The 21234-nt window shown below is 39.2% G+C and overlaps 1 long non-coding RNA gene across 1 annotated transcript; it reads right to left on the reverse strand.

The window, feature by feature from the left end:
• Positions 1–3162: 3162 nt before the first annotated feature.
• Positions 3163–19492, reverse strand: LOC118351846 (uncharacterized). Its single transcript, XR_004807998.2, has 3 exons — positions 19125–19492; positions 4593–4684; positions 3163–3411 (listed from the first exon to the last, which is right to left on the reverse strand). It is a non-coding gene; the product is annotated as an uncharacterized LOC118351846 (long non-coding RNA).
• Positions 19493–21234: the final 1742 nt, after the last annotated feature.

The raw sequence follows: 21234 nt of genomic DNA on the forward strand, positions 1-21234 counted from the left end.
CTAGGATGAGAAATCTTACCTTCAATATATAAGACTTTCAATAATGACTCTGTTTTTTTTTTTAATTTTTATTTATTTATGATAGTCACACAGAGAGAGAGAGAGGCAGAGAAGCAGGCTCCATGCACCGGGAGCCCGACGTGGGATTCAATCCCGGGTCTCCAGGATCGTGCCCTGGGCCAAAGGCAGGCGCTAAACCGCTGCGCCACCCAGGGATCCCATGACTCTAAGTACAGAGTTTCACCTCTTTGCTGGGTGTCCGCAAATCCATAGCCTCTCTGCTTTAATTTTTCAAGAATGTATACCTCCAATGCCCTTCATTGGTGCAAGAAAGGACCTAGGTGGACTGAGTCCTCCTTTGCAGACTTCCAAATAGTTCTGCTACTGACAACCCAGTCAGAAATCTCAAAAAAAATTTATATTTCTTAACTTGGAAAAGAAAAAAGAACAATGAAATTATTGACCCAGTCCCTAGTACATCTCTGACACTGTGTTGCCACTGTATTTACATTGTCTTATTGACTCTTTACACTTGGTGCTATATTATCATTACTTCACAGAAGAAGAAGCTGAAGCACAAAGAGGCTGAGTAAGTTTCCCAGTATCACACAGCGAGTACATGTTGGGAAAGTTAATGTTACTCTTCCATCAAATTTTGTGCAAAGATTCCACATGGGGCACCAGAGAGTTAGGAATGCCTCTCTGGTCTTTGTTCATCAGTTCATGTTAATGACTTCTTAGACACTGGTTTTCCTGAAACACAGGACTCCACCTTGATGATTCTCTAGGGCATAGGCATCTTTTCTAATGTGTGCAATGACAGTGGTTGCTATCCATGGTCTTTAGCTGTACTACACAGGCATTCTTTCTGTGGTCTAGGGAACTTACTGAAGGGTGGTCTTTTGTTGAATGTGAGACTTAGCTGTTTTCAGAACCCACTGACCTCTATCCCTTTCTCAGGCTAAGGAAATCTCTTAGAAGTGTTTTTACAACACTCGTGTCTACCATTCAGGGACATTCATTAGTATAATCTCTGTAATAAACTTAAGGGACTCTTACAGAAAAATAAAGAAGAGCCATAGACCAAAAAAGCTTCTGTTTCACACTCTAGAAAAATTTATGAGGAAGTGAATTAGGCTGATCTTTTTTTTTTTAATATGAGAACTGAGAAAGAGTAACCGTTTTGATAGTTTGATATATTATCCTCCCACACACATAGTAATTTTTTGAAAATCCGGTCACTTCAGGCTCTCTATACAATGTCACTGATTCTTTAAATTATGTCCTTTTGTTCTTTGTTAAGGCCACTTGCAACTGTACAATGCCAATTGCTTTATTTATTTATTTATTTTTAGTGTTTTGCAATCTCTCTAGTAAAACTTCCCTTGCAGATGTTCCATAATGCTGTGTCATGGCTGTTTTGTACTTTTTTTTTCTCTCAGAATTTGAAATCTGCTTTGCAAAGCTAACTTCAGACTATGCTTGGTCTTTTCCTTTCCTGGCTATATAAACTAACAAACATGGCAGCTTTCTACCCGAAGGCAAATCTCTTTCATTTCACTGTCTTTAGGCCCCATATATCAGTTACCCTAGCTACTTTATCTTCTTCTCAGGAATGAAATTATCCAAAAGATAGTAAAGAATTTGTCAGAAATTCTTCTTTGAGCCGGAGAAGTGTTTTGGCAGATATTGCAGGATTGACTTTGTGTCCTTTCTTAGGATATATTATTCATTTCTGTAACTGATCTCTGCTGCTTCTATATCCACTGTGTATATCCACTGTGATACTACCTCTATTTCCCTCCCTCTGTCCTCATGAAAATAGACTCTAAAATCTAATTTGCAGATTTCTATATTTCTTGATATAGAGTAGATCTCCAAATTCTAGCCTAAAAGAGATGTATTGTTTCTTAAATAGGGCTCACACTTAAATCCAGCAAGTCTCAGTTATCCTTATAAGATTGATGTTTATTATCTGAGGTAATAATTTCAATTTTACAAGTTAATATGTAGGTATATATTTTCTTGTCCTCTTTATTACTGTTTTTAGTTCTGTTTTGTTTTTGTCTTTAGAATTACCAGATACTTTATATCTGGTCCTTTCTTCACATTAGAACTTTCTTAACATATTTTTCACTCACTCTTTACCTGGTTTGATGCTGTGTAATTGACAGATAAACTACCTAGTAGACCATACATTCTCAAAGCTCACAGTGCATAAGGAACACCGATAGCACTAATTTTGAGTTGCAAATTCCATAACTTCCAATCTCCTTTTCCCAGTGAGCTCAGTGGGTCTTTGTTAGGGCCCAGAAAGTGGTATTCTAGGTAATAACTCTGATGCAGACCACCCTCTGTCACTATTCCTAATGAACAAATGTTCCTGCCTTAGTGAAATAGACTATGTCATCCAAGAGCTCATCATTCCAGTGTCTTAGGCTATTGTTCAGAAGTCCAAATGATTGCCAGTACCATCTGGGTAGCCAAATGTTCAATTCTGAGACCATTTTTCTCTTCTAAAGTCTCATGGTTAGGAAGATATGTCAAAAATACCACCTGGGATCTGTTGTCCCTTCACTTTAACTTCCTACTCAACATTTAGAATCCTATTTTTAAATGTCTTTAATCCTGATAGAAGTCAGCAGGAGTGAGAGATGGTTGCTGAAGCTTTCCTTCCCTTACATGATAGATGCTTTGGAAGAATAAGGCATCTCTGATTGATAAGGATGTTTACATTCACCCATATCTAATTGAATCAGTAGAAAGTACAACAGCCATGCCAATTTATCCCTGCCTCCTATGATCAATGGCAAGCTTTCCTTTTCCCAACAGTGCTTGAAAATCATCCTTCCTGGGTTGTGTCTTTTCCAGAAGCTCTGAAACCTCTAAATCAGTGGTTCTAAACCAGGTGCGGTTTTGACCCAGAGGACGTTTGGCAATGTCTGGAGATAATCGGTGATTGTCGTGAGGTGGGGAGAAGCTGCCAGTACTAGGTAAGTAGAGCCAGGGACGTTGCTAAACATCTTACAATGCACAGGTTCACATATCCCCAACCCCAACAAAGAATAATTATAAATTGTGCAGATATTGAGAGGCTCTGCTGTATATAAAACAAGGCTCATACTTGTCATGAATGCACAATAAGTAGCATATGTTCTTTAATGATTTTTGTTGCTTATTAAATATATATATCCCATTAAGTCAATGTCATAACTTTTCAAACTTCATTCTCATAACTGTCATAACTTCATTCTCATTACTCATGTTCGGCTTTTTTCACAATCTTTTATTTCTTCTTCATTTTTCTGAATTAGAAGCATCATCACAGGTATCTGTGTTTTTGTATGTCCAGCAGCTTTTCCTTTGAGGGTACAGCAACTTCACCAGCTCCATCCATGTGAGTCTATGAGTCTGCCAATCATGAACAGGACACATGTGTGATCATGGGGCCCAAAGGTAGGCCAATCTGCCTTTTTATAGTGGTAATGACACATGTACACACTTGAGTGGAGATATGCAAGAGTATAAGATTATTGTAACTGACTCATCCAGTGAAGCCCTCAAAGGAGAACAAACCCGTGTTTCTGCTGCTACAAGCTTCACTGATTCCTGTGAATTAGGCAGAGTCTTTCCACTAAACATCTTTTCCTTATGTAAAATCATAGAGGGGTGCCTGGGTGGCTTAATTGGTTAAGTGCCTACCTTTGGCTCATGTCTTATGCCTGAATCCTGGGATAGAGCCCCACATTGGGCTCCCTGCCCAGCGGGGAGTCTGCTTCTCTCTCCCTTCTCTCCCACTGCTCGTGCTCTCTCTCTCTCTCCAATGAATAAAATAAAATCTTTAATAAATAATAAAATCATTAGAGACCTATGATGTAGTTTTGATATATAGGTGAGGTTTGGTGGGGTGAGGTCTGGAGCTGACAATCAAGAAAATTCTTGAGATGTCTTTGGTGCAAAATGGTGGTTTTTTTTTTTTTAAAGATTTTTTATTTATTTACTCATGAGAGATATACACACAGAGAGAGAGAGAGAGAGAGAGAGAGAGAGGCAGAGACACAGGCAGGGGGAAAGCAGGCTCCATGCTGGGAGCCTGACGTAGGACTCCATCCCCGGGCTCCAGGATCATGCCCTGGACCGAAGGCAGGCAAGGCAGGCGCTAAACCACTGAGCCACCCAGGGATCCCCCATAATAGTGGTTTTATCAAAGCACTGGAACAGGACCTATGGGCAGAAAGAGCTGCTGCCCCTGGGTTGTGAGGGGTAGCTGATTATATACTTGGGAGCTGGAGGAAATAAGGAAAAGGGAGATTTTTTTCCAAAAGAACTTTCATATGCTAAATAGGGCCAATGAGATACTGGAGCCCTTGCCATTGTCAAGTTAAGCCTTTGCCCTCTAGCAAGGCATTAACATTAAGACAGTTGGGAACTTCCTGGAGGAATATTATGCTCTGCCCACTTCAATTATCTGTCAAAGGGGTGCAGGTTATAAGGACATTTAATTGTATCTACATTTCCTTCTGGAAACTTGGTTATTGATAAAGATGCTTAGGAAAGCCAGGAGTTTCGGAGGAATGTCACACATATCTCACCTGGGGATGGTTGCGGGGTGTCAGCTTGTGCTTTGTCCTCAGCTAGCCTTCTGCTCTCCCTTCACCTATACTGTTTCTAGCAGCCAAAGAACCTGTAGGATACACTTTTCTTTATATAAAGAAGAAATATTGAAATAAAGAAGAAATATTCTTCCAGCTGCTTCACCTCTCCTTTTGGGAAGAAACCAGCTAGAATTGATTCATAATTAGTTGGGGCATACCTCTGGTAAGAACCAAATCTTTGTATCTCTTGAAACTATGAAGTGTTTACCTCAACATACACTTAGGAAAGAATATTTTGCAACTGTGCCACTCAAAGGCTGGTCTTCCTTTCAGTGGTGTAATCAGTGCCTGTGACTTAGGAGGGATCTCTCAGGACTGCCGTGGGTTTCAAATTTCAGTAAGCATAAAAGTCACCTGGAAAGCTTGTTCAAAGGGATCCCTGGCTCTGGCCTAGAGATTCAGAAGGTCTGGGGTGGGGCCCAAGTATTTGCTTTTCTGAGTTCCGGTGTTGTGCCCAAGATTGCGAATCCGAGAAACCACCAAGGAGCCGACACCGATGCAAGTACACGAGGGTTTATTAGCAAGCTCGAGCTTGGGTCCAAGTGTACTCCATACAGCGGAGCAGGGACTTGGACCCCGAAGTGGGTTACAGCTGGGTTTTTTATGGGGCTGGTCTAGGGGATCTTCCGAAGGGGTGGAGGAATTTTTTCCATTCCAATATGGGGGAAAGGGTGGGGGAGTTTCTTAAGATCTGACACGGGATTCTCTGCCGAGGACGTTCTGAGCTTTATTGTCTTTCCGATATGGGATTCGCAGTCTAGGACAATCTGCAGATTTTCCTGTAAAGTTCAGCCCTTATTCCCAGGGACCTAAGATGGCTGTACTTGTGCTAATGCTAAACTTGAGGTGGAATGGCCTTAATTTTTCTCGGCCTCCACACAGGGTGATGCTACTACTGCAATTGTTCTACAGAACACATTTAGAGCAGCCTGGTGAGAGCACCATCACTTTTTCTGCTATTACCCTTTATCTTATCTGACATAAAGCTCAGCTACTTTCAATTGCAAATAACAGAAACTGGCTTAAATAACAAAGAGAATTTATCTCCTCATACAAATTGTGGTTCAGAGGTTTGATGGTTTCAGCTGTAGCCCAATTATGTTGCCAACTACCTGGTTCTTTCCAAGTAAATGACCTCTTTTAAATATTGCTGAAAATTGTGAGGCTCTCTGGTATGGATGTACTTAATAAATGATCACCACTCTTCAAGTGTATCTTTCACCATAGCCACGTAGCAATTTTAGCACATTTTAGGCCCTAATAAATTATTAATGTTAATCTCTTTATTCCCTCCTCTTTTGAAAATGTCTGTTATCTCTATGTAAAACAACTTCTTTTTTCTTCTCCCACATCGCTTCCCAGTACCAGAACAACTCTCAAATGCCAGGAACTCATATGTAGTGGGCAAAGAATGGAGAACAAAACAGATGTGGTCTTTCTTTTAAAAAAAGCTTTAAATTCAGTTTAGAAGACTTTCTGTTTTCCTCATCTCTCCCTCACTCATCTCTCCAAACCAGCTTGGGAAATCCTTGTGACCCCAGTCTTTCCTCTTACAGAACATATCATACTAGACTTGTATATTTAATAAATAGAAAAATATGAATAAATATAAAGTAGATTCAGTCACGGAGAAAGACATAACTGGGGGAATGCGACAATGTGGCTGTAAAAGCCACGGTTTTTTGTAACTTGGATCAGGACACATTCAACTGATCTTATTAGGATTTTGAAATATGAAATGCACTGTGTAATAAAGATTGGGAAAACATAAAAATCCCATAAAAGAAATTATATTATATGTTATTAAATCCAAACCTTAAAATATTTGATGATGTCTTGAGAAATGAATAACATTTTACAGTACTCTTTTTTAATAATACTCCTCTACCTTGAGTTAGTTAACTGTATTAACTGTTATTTCTCTACATAAGCAAAATAATAATAGTAATAATAAAGCTATGAGGGGCTGGATTGGACATGTCTTCACTGAATAAATCCTCTGAAGAGTACAGAGCTTGATTTATAACTCCATTTGAGCAATTTGCTTTACTGATGGTCTTTTCTCCTTCCATCCAGCATGGTAAAGTACTGTCAAAGAAAACAAATGACTCAGACTCTGCGTGTTGTGTCAGTGTCTAGTTTATCTGGAATTCTTCATGTTCCTCGCTTGTGCATATCTAACGGTGCCCTTTCAAGGTCAGAGAAAAAGTGAGCACACACTGCTGAGCAAATTGGAAATAAAACTAGGAAAGTTTGTGGAGAAAGGCAGCAGAGGAGATGCTCTCTCATCTCTACCTTAGTTTGCCTTTACGTTTCTCATTTTTTGTCCTTTCCTCAACTCATTAACTTGGCATTGGCATAACCAAGATGACTTGTAAAGACTGAATTTTAATATGAACAATAATGATGGAGTTATGATCTGGTGACTTTGGCAAGGACCAAGAAAGTACCAAGACTGTATTGTGGGAAACACAGCCAATGCTTCTATTGTTTGTTTGGGTCATTCCTGGGAGACAGATGGGCAAAGAAGTAACAGAAAGTAGTGAAGCACCTGCTGGGCTATTTAGGAGAGGATCGATATTCTGTGGGGTCAAAAGTTCTTACAATTTTGGGTACTTAAAGAAAAGAACACAAAGTAACACAAAATTATGTAAAAACCTGTTTTAAAATTGACAAAAGACTTGGGGAAAAGTTACAAATATAATAGTGCTGACAGAGTACAAACATCACAAAGTCTAGAAAAATAACACAATATTCTCCTTAATAAACAGTCTCTTCCAGCACTATAATACTTTTTTTTTTCTCACACATACTTCCAACTCCAGGTGCCAAAACACATTTTTATATAGCAAATAACTCTGCCCTTGCAGATTCACATTATGACAGTAGGTGAGTTGCCACATGATGACAGTAGGTGAGTGAGCAGTAGCAATATAATGGAAAATCAACACTATGCTTTACAATATCTTAGCCGTTCACAGAAGAGACTGTAAAGCTCGTAAATATCTCTCCCTAAACACAAACAAAATGTATTCCCACTTCAATTTCTCTTTGGCCAGATCGTAAAATTGCCCACAGGTACTCTCCCAATACTTTTCAGGAAGGAGAGTTTGGCAAGGGGAGTTTGAGTGAAGAGAGTCCATAGACTCAACTAATGTGGTTAAAACATTATGATTGCCAATTTTGCAAAGCAATTTGATAGTGCTCCTGGAAGGGGACTTGGAAGGAGCCTGCTATAGACACTGTGTGTCCCCCAAATTATTAGATTAAATCCTAACTCTCATTCTGTTGGTATTAGGAGGTAGGACCTTTGGGAGGTGCTTAGGTCATGAGGGTGAAGCCTTCATGAGTGGGATCAGTGCTCTTACAAAAGAGACCACAGAGAGCTCCTCTAGACTATGTGAGGACACAGCAAAAAGATAACTATGAACTAGGCAGCAGGTCCTCAGCAGACACCAAATCTGCTGGCACCTTGATCTTGGACTGCCTAGCATCCAGAACTGTGAAAAATAAATTTCTGTTATGTATAAGCCACCCAGTCTACAGTAGTTTGAAATAGCAACCCAAACAAACTAGGATAGGGACTAGGCAAGTGAGGTGCCTCAAACTTTAAGACTCATTAGCTTCATAGTAAATCATCTCATGTACTGTGTGTACTTGGCTGTTAAAATTCAGTGAGTATTTTGAGGTCCTATACTAAAAAAAATTGGAAAGATTTATGAGGCACATGATGGTGTAGAAGGCAATCTATTTATCTATTCATCATAGAATTTTGATCTATGTGAATGCATTGCCTATTCAAAAAATCATTTTAAAATAAAATTTTAAAAAGAAACCAATGAAATATGGTTCTTACTCTTAGCTTCGTAAGATTTTTCAAATTATACTGGGGGTGGAAGAAGAGAAACAAAACAAAACTGAGAGGTTTGAGTACTCTCAGGAGTCTAACAGGGGTATAGACTCTAGTCCTTCTGAGAGAATCTGGACATCTCAACTCAAGCTTAGTTCTGAACTAAAGAGAAAAAGGATGAGGCCAAACAGGATAAAAGGGTAGTCACGAGAGGCCGTTGTGGCCTCAGCAGATCATCCATTCATGTAAGTACATTTGTAAAATCTTGTGTAGAATGAGAATAAAGATTCCACGCAAGTCACCTGGTGCTAAGCAGGAGTCCAGGCATGGAAAGCCACTCAAGGCTTGGTTGAATGCTGGACCGAGGAAACCAGAGGAAGAAGTCTGCCTCCAAGAAGCCTCTCAGATGCTCTGGCTTGCCCTCCAATACTACACAGTTCCAGTGGTCCATCACAAGATGTGTTCTTATACTTTATTATAAGAGGTAGCCTTAGGCCATACATGTGTAACATGTTTCTTCATTGGTCCTCTATAAGCTTCTGACCTACCCAATCTAAACATAATAAAATTCTTGTTGTTTGAAGCCACTACATTTGGGACAGTTTACTACACAGTAAAGTAACCAGAAAACGCTATCCTCCATCTACTTATTTCTGAAGCAAGATACTAGGCACTGTGAGCATAAGTTGTTTTTAACAGTTGAAACTTCTTTGTCCAAAAGCCTAGATAATTCTTTTAATGTGTAATGACATTATTAGATGAGTGAATTGTGAAACAATATAACTTTCAGAGACCAGCAGTTGCTCTAATCTCCCAAGAAGCAAAAGACTTTCCAGTCCTACTGTACAAGTACATTCCAGGAGTGCTAAACTCCAGCCGGGCTTTTTTTTTTTTTTTTTAAGATTTTATTTATTTATTCATGAGAGAGACAGAGAGAGAGAGGCAGAGACACAGGCAGAGGGAGAAGCAGGCTCCATGCAGGGAGCCCAATGTGGGACTCAGTCCTGGGTCTCCAGGATCAGGCTCCGGGGCCGAAGGCGGTGCTATACTCCTTAGCCACCAGGGCTGCCCTTTGCTGGGTCCTCTTTTATCTCTCACTTGTGTGCATGCTATTCCATTTGCCAGGAATACACTCCCCTGTATCTTATTTCTTCAATCACTCTCCTCCCCTCCATTGCCACCTTCTGCTTTACCCATCTCTGTGCAGTATAAGTGATCCTCTTCGCTGATTGCAAAGCACCCTGCTTTTGTCATTGTGAGCAACTAGCCTGCAGCATAACAGTCTTGCATCTCTCTCTCACAAGGTTATGAAATCCTTGAGGGTGTGGACAAATTCTTGTTCACTGTTTTGCCCGTTTAAGCTCTAATATACACATAGAATCTGGCACATAGTGCTCAAGAAAGTGACTAAGGATAAATTAACTATAACATGTCCTTGAACTATTTTAGGGATTCATTTAAGTAACTATATTCCACGTTAGTTTTTCCTAGTGTGTGTTGGCCAAATGGAACTGGACCTTTATCCTCAGAGAAGAAAAGGAACGATTCTATGAACCAATATCCAGACTTGGGCTGGTGAAAGCTACTTGATATATTGACCAGGTCATATAAAACCACTGGTCATATTGACTTGGCTCCTTACATTCTATGACCTCCTATAATGGCCCAATGTAAAGTGATACCCCTCAATCCTTTGGAAGTAATACAACTTTAGAAAGATCTGAATACTGTCTCCCTAAGGTAGCTCTTAGGAGTAAAGGGATTATACAGGCTTCTCTGAGCCTTGACACAGTATGGGAATGCCTCTTCCTTGTCTGCACAACTTAGACTGCTAGATGGCTATGATGAAGAGAAAGGCCTGGCCATACAAAGGCACTAAAAACACCATGCTGACCTTGAATGAAGCTAGGTGAGAGAGTTCAGTGGTCTCAGGAAGAGTGGAATTTATAATCAAAGCACATGACTCAGTTTAGGTGCTACCACATACTTCCCATGAAATGTGGGGAGCCCTACTCATTGACAAAAATGGGGGAGATAATAATAGCCACATCACAAGTGTTCTTGCTGTTAATAAGCTCATGAATGGATAAAATGTAAAGCCCTTTAGAAATGTTAATTGTTAATGTTAATTGTTAAATGTTAATTGTTGCAAGGAAAAATGAAGATAAGACATACGTAGTATAAACATCAGTAAAGTTAAAGAGTATGTGTATCAATACCTCAAATAAATGGCTCCACCATTTACCAGTGGCCTTGGGCAAGTCACCTAATCATCTTTTCATCTCATTATTCATTGCAAAAGGGAGACAAAAGTTATATTTATCTACAATGTTAGTACTTGTAAGGTGCTTAATCCATAACTTGGAATCCCTAAATTCTAATTATAGATTAACAAAACACTGCTTTGTGCTCTTTGAAAGTGTACGAGAGGGAAATCTTTTATTATAATTCTCAAAATTTATTTAGTTATTGGTTTGGAAGAATTAAAGGAGACTTCATGATGAAGGAAGTTTGTTGTCTTGTTTTGTTTTTTTTTTTTTTCTTTTTTTTTTTTTTTTTCCCTGAAAGAAAGGAATTCTTTTTCCTAAAGGATATTATTTCTTCATTGCTGAGAGACCCGGTCACCGCTCAAGCACCCAGGCGTCCCAAGTAAGGAAACTCCTCGCCACATACAGATACAACCGAAAGTAAGCGCCGACCTGAGTGGTCACAAGGACAACAAGGGTACGAATAGCGCGCGAAAAGCCTGTTGTCTTGTTTTGAAGGATACATGAACATAGACAAAAAGAAAGATCTTAGAATTTCCTTCTACCCAAGAAAAGGCACACTCTGCCAGCTGGCTGTCCTAGAAAAGTTAGGACGTTATCATCTTTTACTATAGAATTCAGTGGGAAAGAGACAATTGGGGGAGGAAGGCAAAGGAAGGTAATCTGAAGAGTTCTAGTCCATCTAGCACTCAACATTTCACAGACTGGGACCCTTAGAGTCAATGTAGGAATTGGACTGACCACAAACTTATCTTCCAGGGAAATTTCAAACAGAGGATCAAAATTCAGTTTTAAAATTGTTCACTGAATCATTTGCTCTGCTTTTTACTCTTAGAAATATGATAATTAACCTTTTCCAAACCAAGATCATACATACACAGGTACGGTTTTTCTTGTAATTCGATGCAGGAATTCCACTCTGCCTTTCTTTTTTCTTTTTCTTTCTTTCTTTTCTTTCTTTCTTTCTTTCTTTCTTTCTTTCTTTCTTTCTTTCTTTCTTTCTTTTTCTTTCTTTCTTTCTTTCTTTCTTTCTTTTTCTTTCTTTTCTTTCTTTCTTTCTTTCTTTCTTTCTTTCTTTCTTTCTTTCTTTCTTTCTTTCTTTCTTTCTTTCTTTCTTTTTCTTTCCTTTCTTTCTTTCTTTCTTTCTTTCTTTCTTTCTTTCTTTCTTTCTTTCTTTTCTTTCTGATTGTATTTATTTATTCATGAGAGACACAGAAAGAGAGGCAGATACATAGGCAGAGGGAAAAGCAGTCTCCTCGAGGGGAGCCCAATGTGGGACTCGATTCCCAGACCCGAGATCATGCTTTAAGCCAGAGGAAGGCGCTCAACCACGGAGCCATCCAGGCATCCCTTCTCTGCCTTTCTGACTTTATTTCACCCACATCCCTCTGTGGACAATTTCAGCCTGTCCCAGAAAAAAAGACCTAGCTGATGGAAGCGTAGCCCAAATAAGTCCTTTTTTTAAAAAATGAAAGAAATAAAAGGCCTCAGAAATGTTACTGCGCATCTCCATGGGCCTAACCAGTGATAAAATTGTGAAGTAAGCTTTATTCTATCTCATTGGCAACAATTGCATTTTACAGACTCTTTTTTTTTTAATTAAGTAGGCTCCATTCTCGAGGTGAGACTTGAACTCAGAATCCTGAGATCAAGAGTCATCTGCTCTACCAACTGAGCCAAACAGTGCCCTAACAATAGTTTTCATATAAAAAAGAAAATCTGTTGAAGGTAAATGATTAGGAACATGGTAATAAACAGAAAAAAAAGTTCCCAGGGGAGTATTTACCACAGGAGAGAGCAGCCCTCTGAGGAGTAAAGGAAATGTGCAGGCTTCTCCGAGCCATACTGGAGGGTGGGAAGAGGAGCATCAGGGGAGCTGCTCTTGCCTTGCTAACAGTGAACTCCTTTCGGACTAGCTAGCAAGAGGAAGCTGTGGGCGGGTGTTTGCCAGACTAGTCTTCTCAGAAAAGCAGTGCCTCAAGCCTTCAGGTTCCTGGAGGTCATGTGACAGATCATTTCCTTGTATCCAATCTGAAGACTTTGGGGCGCACAGCAGCTCTCTGCCACCCCACCCCATCACCCACTGCCTCCTCATTGTATTTCCTGTACCTTGGGGCTTTTTGCTGAAGGAAGAATTTTCACTTGAGTACAAGGAAATAAACACACACAGACACTGCTCCTGCCATATCCCAAATATATTTTAATGTGGGCCTAGTGTGAGGCACATCCCTTTGAAACTCAAAATAGGCCTCACTAAAAAGTGCATCCCTCTGATTTTTACCTGTGGCCTTTTATGTTGGTTCAGTTTAAATCCTCTGTTATTCTATTGTGGAAATCTCACTTTTGTAGATTCCTCTAATTTTCTACAAAAGCTCCAAATGTTATTTTCAATTCTCCTTGTCCATGGAATCTAAGTGTGAAAATGAAATGAATATTAGAGTGGGGGGCGCCTGGGTGGCTCAGCAGTTGAGCATCTGCCTTTGGCTTGGGTCATGATCCCAGGGTTCTGGGATCAAGTCCCACATCAGACTCCCTGCAGTGAGCCTGCTTCTCCCTCTTCGGGTGTCTCTGCCACTCCCTGTGTGTCTCTCATGAATAAATAAAATCTTTAAAAAAAGAAAGAAAGAAAAGAATCTTAGGGATTATCTGGGATGGTCTAACCCCCTCAGACCTCACTAAAGGTTTGACTTCCCCAAAGAGCAGAATTCAGAGGGCTCTTCAGAGAAATGGTATTGTGGCCCTCTCTGGGCATCATTTCATTTTTTTTTTTAAAGATTTTATTTATTTATTCCTGAGAGACACAGAGAGAGAGAGAGGCAGAGGCAGAGGCAGAGGGAGAAGCAGGCTCCATGCAGGGAGCCTGATGTGGGACTCGATTCCGGGTTTTCAGGATCAGGCCCTGGGCTGAAGGCGGCGCTAAACTGCTGAGCCACCCGGGCTGCCCTGGGCATCATTTCAGAAGGCATGTGTCATAGGTGCTACTGATTTCTGATCTCAGGCTCTTTGCATTCCACTGCAAAGCCTCATTATGACCTTGTTTGGGGGCTTCTCTTGTCCCCTCTAGCATCCTGGTCTTCACACTCATCAAGGGCTGCCAGCAGGAAGGCAGAGATCAGTCACAACTTGGTTTGGATTTCAGTACCAACAGTCACTCATCGTATATGGAAAAGGAAGATTTGTCTCTTAATTGGAGGTTTTTTTTTTAATTTTTTATTTATTTATGATAGTCAGAGAGAGAGAGGCAGAGACACAGGCAGAGGGAGAAGCAGGCTCCATGCACCAGGAGCCGGACGTGGGATTCGATCCCGGGTCTCCAGGATCACGCCCTGGGCCAAAGGCAGGCGCTAAACCACTGAGCCACCCAGGGATCCCAATTGGAGGGTTTTTAGAGACTTCCCAAATGTATAGTCAGGGAGAGATGATAAGAGAAAGCCTCAAAATCATACTAGGAAACCCTTGCTCTCATGGCATAAACATAAAGCAGAACTTGAATGAGGGAAAGCATGGGACAAAGAGAGTTTGAGAATTTATTCCTCCTTGTGCCTTATGCCCCCCCTTAGCATGGACAGCCAAGTTATTTCTCACTGCCAGCAAACATGTCCTGACATCCTGTTCTCATGACATACTCAAGTTCTTTGCTTTCTCTGTTAATTCCTGACTCACTTTATGCCAATTGGAAATCTATGCTGCCACAAAAATTGAATATGATTCAAAAACAAAACTCCCTCTCTTCCTATCCAAGTCCCATCTCTGCACAGCCTGTCCTTCAATAGCCCACAGGATTGGGGCTCCTCCGGTGTTTGTCTGTTGTTGAGGCCTATTGTGTCTTCCTCAGGAGTCTCTCAGGCTCAGTGCTGTTTCCCATCTTTCCACGGCCTTGTCCTGGATCAGAGCATGGCAATTTCTATCCCTATCTCCTTTGTGCATTCAGAAGTTAGGTCTAAGCCAAATAACGAGCTCTTCTAAAGCCTTTGAGTCTTGGCCTTCCCATCCCCTTTGACATTCTTCTTCCAGTTGGAGAATCATGTAGGCATTTTATGTAGGGACTAAGTGCAGTCTTTAATGAGTTGTGGTGTTAATTTAGCTCTGTAGTATGACGTTGGCAGAGTAGGATATAAGCCCTAAATATGTCTTAATTATCTATAAAATGTTTCTCTTCATTCATTCTCACTATATGCCCTGGTCCAGACCGGTCATTTTTTTTTTTTAAACCTGGACATTAACTTCCTGACAAGTCTCCATGTTTCCTGTCTGCCTCTGCCTCTAACCTTTCTATTCTACATGTTTCATACTGCTATCACTATAATCTACCAAAAGTGAAAGTCTGACCATAAGTGAATTCTCTGCTTAAGTGCCTTAGCCCTTAAAGGATAAAACCTAAGTTCCATAGCATGGCTTTCAATTCCCATTTCCTGCTCTACCCCAAGGCACACTTTAGAACTACACACGTAATATTGTCTTTGAGCACTCCATACTCAGCCTCTCTTCCCCCTGGGTCTTCTTTCTGAAATGTCATTCTCTAGGTTCTCTCCTAAAAATCTTTTTATCTCTCAAAGCTGAGCATAGAGATTCCACTCAGGCATCATTTAATTTAGAAATATCTACTCCCCTCCCCCACCCCTGCAAAAAAAGAAAAGAAAAAAGAAATATCCATTCCCATAACATCTTGTGTATAAGTGATTCATAGCACTTTGCACTTTATAGTCTAACTAAAATATGTGGAGATATTTTTGAATTTTATAAATTCAAAATCAATTCATTCTGAATGAAAAATTTTATAAATGTATTTATAAATTTTGAATGAAATTCATCTTATAAATATATTTATTACAGGAAATTTGGGAAATATGAAAAGAAAGTTAAATAAAATCATCTAGAGATAAAATCTAATGTTTGAAGTATATTTTTCCAATGTTTGGTTCTATGTATAAATTCGTATTTTTTCTCACCTGTTTCCTTTCACACACCACACACATATACACACAAACATGCTTACCCAATCCAACATATTTTGTAATCACTTTTCTTTTCCACTTAAAAATACATTATGAGCTTTGTTATATATACTTAAATGTTCAGAAAGGAAACTCCATGAAGGACAGGAATTGTATTTATGAGTGTGTGTGTGTGTGTGTGTGTGCATGCAAAACACATATTGAATATGAGAGAAATTCAGATGAGTGGATAGTATATAATAGGCTCTCAAGAATTATTTGTTAACATAATTTATTCTTCCTCTGCTCTTCCTCCAAAACTATTATGTTGATACTTTCTTCACTGATTGTATCACTTTTCTATCAGTATATAACAAATTACCACTTATGGAGCAGATTTACACAGCACAAACTTGTTACCTCACCATTTCTTTAGGTCAGCTGTCTGGCATGGTATGACACAATTATCTTCTTAGGTTCTCATCACTGGGTTAAAATCAAGATATCGGCCAGAGCTCTGGTTCTCATCTGGAGTTGAGGTTTCTTTTCTAAACTTAATGGTTATTGGCAGAATTCATTTTTCAAGATTTTAGGACCATTATCCCTTTTTTCCTTGTTCCATGATTCCCTTCCTCTTCAAGCAAACAGTGGGGCATCAGAGCCTTCTAATACTTAAAACTTTCTGATTTCTGCCTCTGCCCCCTTCTTAGATTTTAAGGGTTCATATGATTACATTAGGCATGCTAAGATAATCCAAGGTAACCTCTCTATCCTAAGGCCAACTACTTTATAAACTCAATTAAATCTGCAAAGTCTCTTTATGTAACATAACGTGTTCCTGGGCATAACACCAGAGATCAAAGATAATGGGGGTCAGGGTTCTTCGTATCCACTGATCTTTCCAAGTTTGGTTTAGGTGTCCTTCCAGGACCCATGCCCACTTATTTCTCTGCCTCCATCTCCATTTCTAGACTTCAAGCTTCATGAAGGCAATGAAGAGACAGTTTCACAAGTGTTCACAAGTGGTGTGTTGGAGCCAGCTTGTACCAACTAGCAAGTGCCTATGATTAATTATTCAGAAAATTTGCAATCTGTTAAACATAGATATTACAAATTTTAAATTTATAATCAAACTGTATTTTCTTTTTAAAAGTGAAGATATTTATTTGTTTACTTGGGAGGTGCAGGAGCAGAGAGATAGAAACTCAAATAGACACTGTACTGAGCATGAAGCCTGAGAGGGGGCTCAATCTCACAACCCTGAGATCTTGCCCTGAGCTGAAACTAAGAGTCAGATGCTTAACTGGCTCTGCCACCAAAAATGCCCCCTGAACTATATTTTCAAAAGTTAGTAAATAATCAGAACTGATCACTTCCTATTTATCATACCCTGTATCGTCTTATCTATTCTCTTGAGGTTATTTTCATTGATTGTATCTGTACAGTACAAACACTGTTTATTGATATGCTACTGCATATCTCTTCCCAAATACCTGTTCAATGATGTCACATTAGGAACTTGAAATCAGTCGTAGTAGAAGTATCTATACTACGGAAATTAACAAACACTAGTTTATGACTTGATTTATCATTTATTTTCTTGTCTATACTTTAAAAAATGGTGAAAATGTCAATAACACAGATTAAGCTTAAAAATGGACTGTGCTTATAGCTGTTACACAAAAACTAGGAAATGTGATTCTTCTGGTATTCAAAAACTGAGATTAGCAAGGAAGCATGTTGTTAGTAAACAGATAAAATTACATTTTCCTTTTATTTTATTAGTATATATTAAAAAAATCAAGTGACATTCCTATGTGAACTATGTTTGTTCATCAGTTACAGCCATAAGTTGGCTGAAGAATGTTTGCCAAAAAATAAAATTCTTTGGGAATAAATTGGCTCTGTGAAATTTACAATAAAGAGTATGAGCATTGTGTGCTACCATTCTTTGTATAGTGTTTAATATAAAAAATCTATGCATATGTACACATACATGCTTATGTACATTAAAATTTACCAATTAGCCACCGAATATACTCCTAGAGCTTACCACAATGCTGATACGTAACAGGTGCTCAGAAAATACTAATGAGTGAATGGATGGAAGACGTGGTCTTCATGATTGACCAGAGAACACATGTGGGTGAAAAGGGAAGAGAGGCCAGGGAAGAAGCAGTGGATTAGGGAAGTTGGGAGAAATCAGGGGACTAGAGATCAAGTAGGTGAACTGAAATTTTCTCTAAGATTCAGTAGAAGTAAGTAGAGGAGAGAAAAACAATTAAAGGAGCCCTGATGAGAGAAAATATTACAGGAGTTAAAGATAACAGTATTTAATATATATTAGACAATAACTTTGTGCTAGGCCATGCATGTAAGTCTACTTTAACAATCTTTGATAATCCTCACAAAACCCTCATTTATCCTCATTTCATAGATGAGGAAACCAGGTTAGTAGGTTAATAAATGTGTCCAGACTTGACCAGCGAGTAGAAGGTAGAAGTCAATGTGGTCACAAACCAAAGCCTAGACTCTTAAAAGCTTCTCAAAATTAAAGCTGTGAGTATGTGTAATTTAAGGTCTTGCTACTCGGTGTGTTCAAAGGGCTGGCAAAGAACTTGTTAGAATGTTAAGACTCTCACTTCACCCCAGATTTACTAAATCAAAATCTGTCTTTTAAAAATTAATTTACAAGATACCCTGGAAATGCCTCTGCATCTTAAATTTGAAAACCACAGGTTTAGAGGGGCAGATACATCAGCAAGTGACTGCACTACAGATGGTCATTAAAGCAAAAGAAGTCAAGAAATTCTGTCAGGGGTATTGCAAGATAGAAGCGACCCAGGGCCAAGTGAGGGTGCTTCTTCTACCATGTGGTATACTAAAATCTCTGAGAGAGCTTCCTACAATATCAGGGCATTGGTCATTTAAAAATGATCCCAATATATAATCAAAACCAAAATTGAAACAAATGTCTGTGGATCAGACCTTGGATTTTAGAGACTCTAACCATCCCTTGTCTAGGGGTATACTTGCCCCTCTCCCCCACAGTGGTTTACTGGCTTTGCTTTCTACCCAAATGGTACTTGCCCACCCTAAACACTAGATCCTCTAACTTCTAGGATTTCACATATTATGTACTCTCCACATAACATACCCTCTTTCCTTCTAGCCACTAAGCCACATCCTTTCCTTCTCCTAGCCCATGTTTATTCCCAATCTTAAAATAATTTTTAATATAAGCCTTTCTTTTCTTTCTTTCTTTCTTTTTTTCTTTTTTCTTTTTTTTTTTTTTTTTTTTTTTTTTTTTTTTTTTGCTCAAATGACATCACATCCCTCACCAGGATCAAATTATACCATAGATCCTTGGAAGCACATTGTACAAAATCAGCAGAAGGACGTAAGGGAGGATACTTACTTCTGTATGTTCAAATCAGTTCTTCTTAACAAAAAACAAAAAACAAAGCCCACTGAAGCAAGCTAGTTTCCTTTTGTCTGGGTCTCTGCTGTGCAGTCACAAGCTACCGCCCACAGAAAAGTACAAGCTCCTGCCGTTGTGAACTGCTTTTTCTCCAGCAATAGGCTATGTTCTGGTTGACTGCAGAGCAACAGTAGCTCATGTTGGCTGGCTTTCAAAACAGGTCTTTGAAGAAGACCAGGAACAGGGCAAATTGATGCTTCTAGTTTTCTGTCAATAATCTCTCCCCAAGGTTCATATTTATAAATGCACTCTTATTATGAGCTCTATGTCATCTCTTTAAAGTCCCTTGTTTCCGTTTGGGTGATACCGAGTGTTTTTGAGAACAACAATAAGAAAGCTTATGAGCTTCCCTTCACGTGATCAACAGGCTGATGAGATCTTCGGGTTTAGCCACTTCCTCTTTGTTTTCACCAGCTGCTGAGCATGTTGCCAGTAATCCTGATTGGGATGTAATTGTTTTTTTTGGATTTTGCTCCATTCTTAACAGTATTTCAAGCTTATGATTAGAGAGTGGGTTGTGTAGACTGAAGAATATTCAGTTGGGAGTAAGAGAAAGTGTTTCCAGGCTATTCTTTCATTGTGAGAATTCAGTAAGACATGCAAACCAATTTCACTTATTTCCTCTTTTGTTTCTCAGAGAAGGATTTGCTTTGTGAGAGTGGTAGCTTACAAAAATTCTAGGAGAAAGGACATGGAGATGAAATATTTTTTTAAAGATTTTATTTATTCACGAGATAAACAAAAAGAGGCATAGACATAGGCAGAGGGAGGAGAAGCAGGCTTCATGCAAGGAGCCTGATATGGGACTCTATCCCAGGACCCCAGGGTCACACCCTGAGCCAAAGGCAGACACTCAACCGCTGAGCCACCCAGGTGTCCCGGAGATGAAATATGTTTAAAATAAGCAAACAGACCATCTCTAAGAAGAAGGTCAAGCAAAATTCCTTTTGACTTTTGAAAAGCTTTGACTTGATTTGGGTTCTAATTCCTACTTTGTTATTCATGTTTTTCTATATTTAGATTATAAATTCTAGGAATATAAATACTAACTCTCATTTATTTATGCATGCATACATTTAACCACTTGGTTCACTCATTTATTCAATAAACATTTACTAGATGATTGATAAAAATAACAGGTTCAGGGTAAACATAAATAAGACATGTTCCCTGCCCTCAAGTAGCTCACATTCTGAAGGGCAAGAAAAGCATATACATAAAGATATAAGTGCTCTAAAATTGTACAGGTGCTAAAATAGAAATTCCCAGAGAATACAATAGGATGCCAGTAGACATGTTTAACTCTGTAACAGTGGCAGTAGCTGGATGGAAACTTTTCTTAAAGCAAAGGAAGAAAAAGGAGGAAATTTCTGGGGGGACAGGGGAAGAACTTTGGGATCATTTTTCTATAACCAAATTGAGGTGCTCAGATTTTATGTCTAGTTCATCCCATTTTTTTTCTGCACGTGACATCACTTCCCTCATCAGGATCAGATTATACCACAGATCCTTGAAAACAAAATGTACAAAATAAACAGAAGGACTTAAGGAAGAGTATACCATTCTATTTGTTCAAATCAAGTATTCTCCTTTTAAAAAAAGGTCTGTCTAGCACTATCTTTTACATGAAACCCACATGCCAGCTGGAGTAACCCTACTCCTTCATTAAGCTAAGAATTCTCAGACCTCTCATGCCACAATTCTCAGACGTCTCATGCCACAAGACGTCTTTTCTGAGAGTTCTGTGATTCCCTGGAGGATTTAGGTTTCCATTGCCACTTCCAGCTCTGAACTCATATTCCCACAAATCAGTTTTGTGTATTCTTTTATCTTCTCTGCATGGTGTCTTTGATTTGGAGCACTTTGACTCAAGTATAGAATTTCAGATCTTTGATTTTTAAAACACCAACAATAACACCAACAATAAAATCATGCAGGTATGGTGCTTATGCTGGCAACAATATTATAAGCATCAAAGAAACATAATCTCCGTGTGAACCAATCTATGTTTGTACCCTAGCCACCTAGGCACAGTGGTGTCACTTGT

The sequence above is a fragment of the Canis lupus genome, chromosome 21, assembly GCF_003254725.2.
Source record: "Canis lupus dingo isolate Sandy chromosome 21, ASM325472v2, whole genome shotgun sequence".
In the NCBI taxonomy this organism is placed as follows: Eukaryota; Metazoa; Chordata; class Mammalia; order Carnivora; family Canidae; genus Canis; species Canis lupus.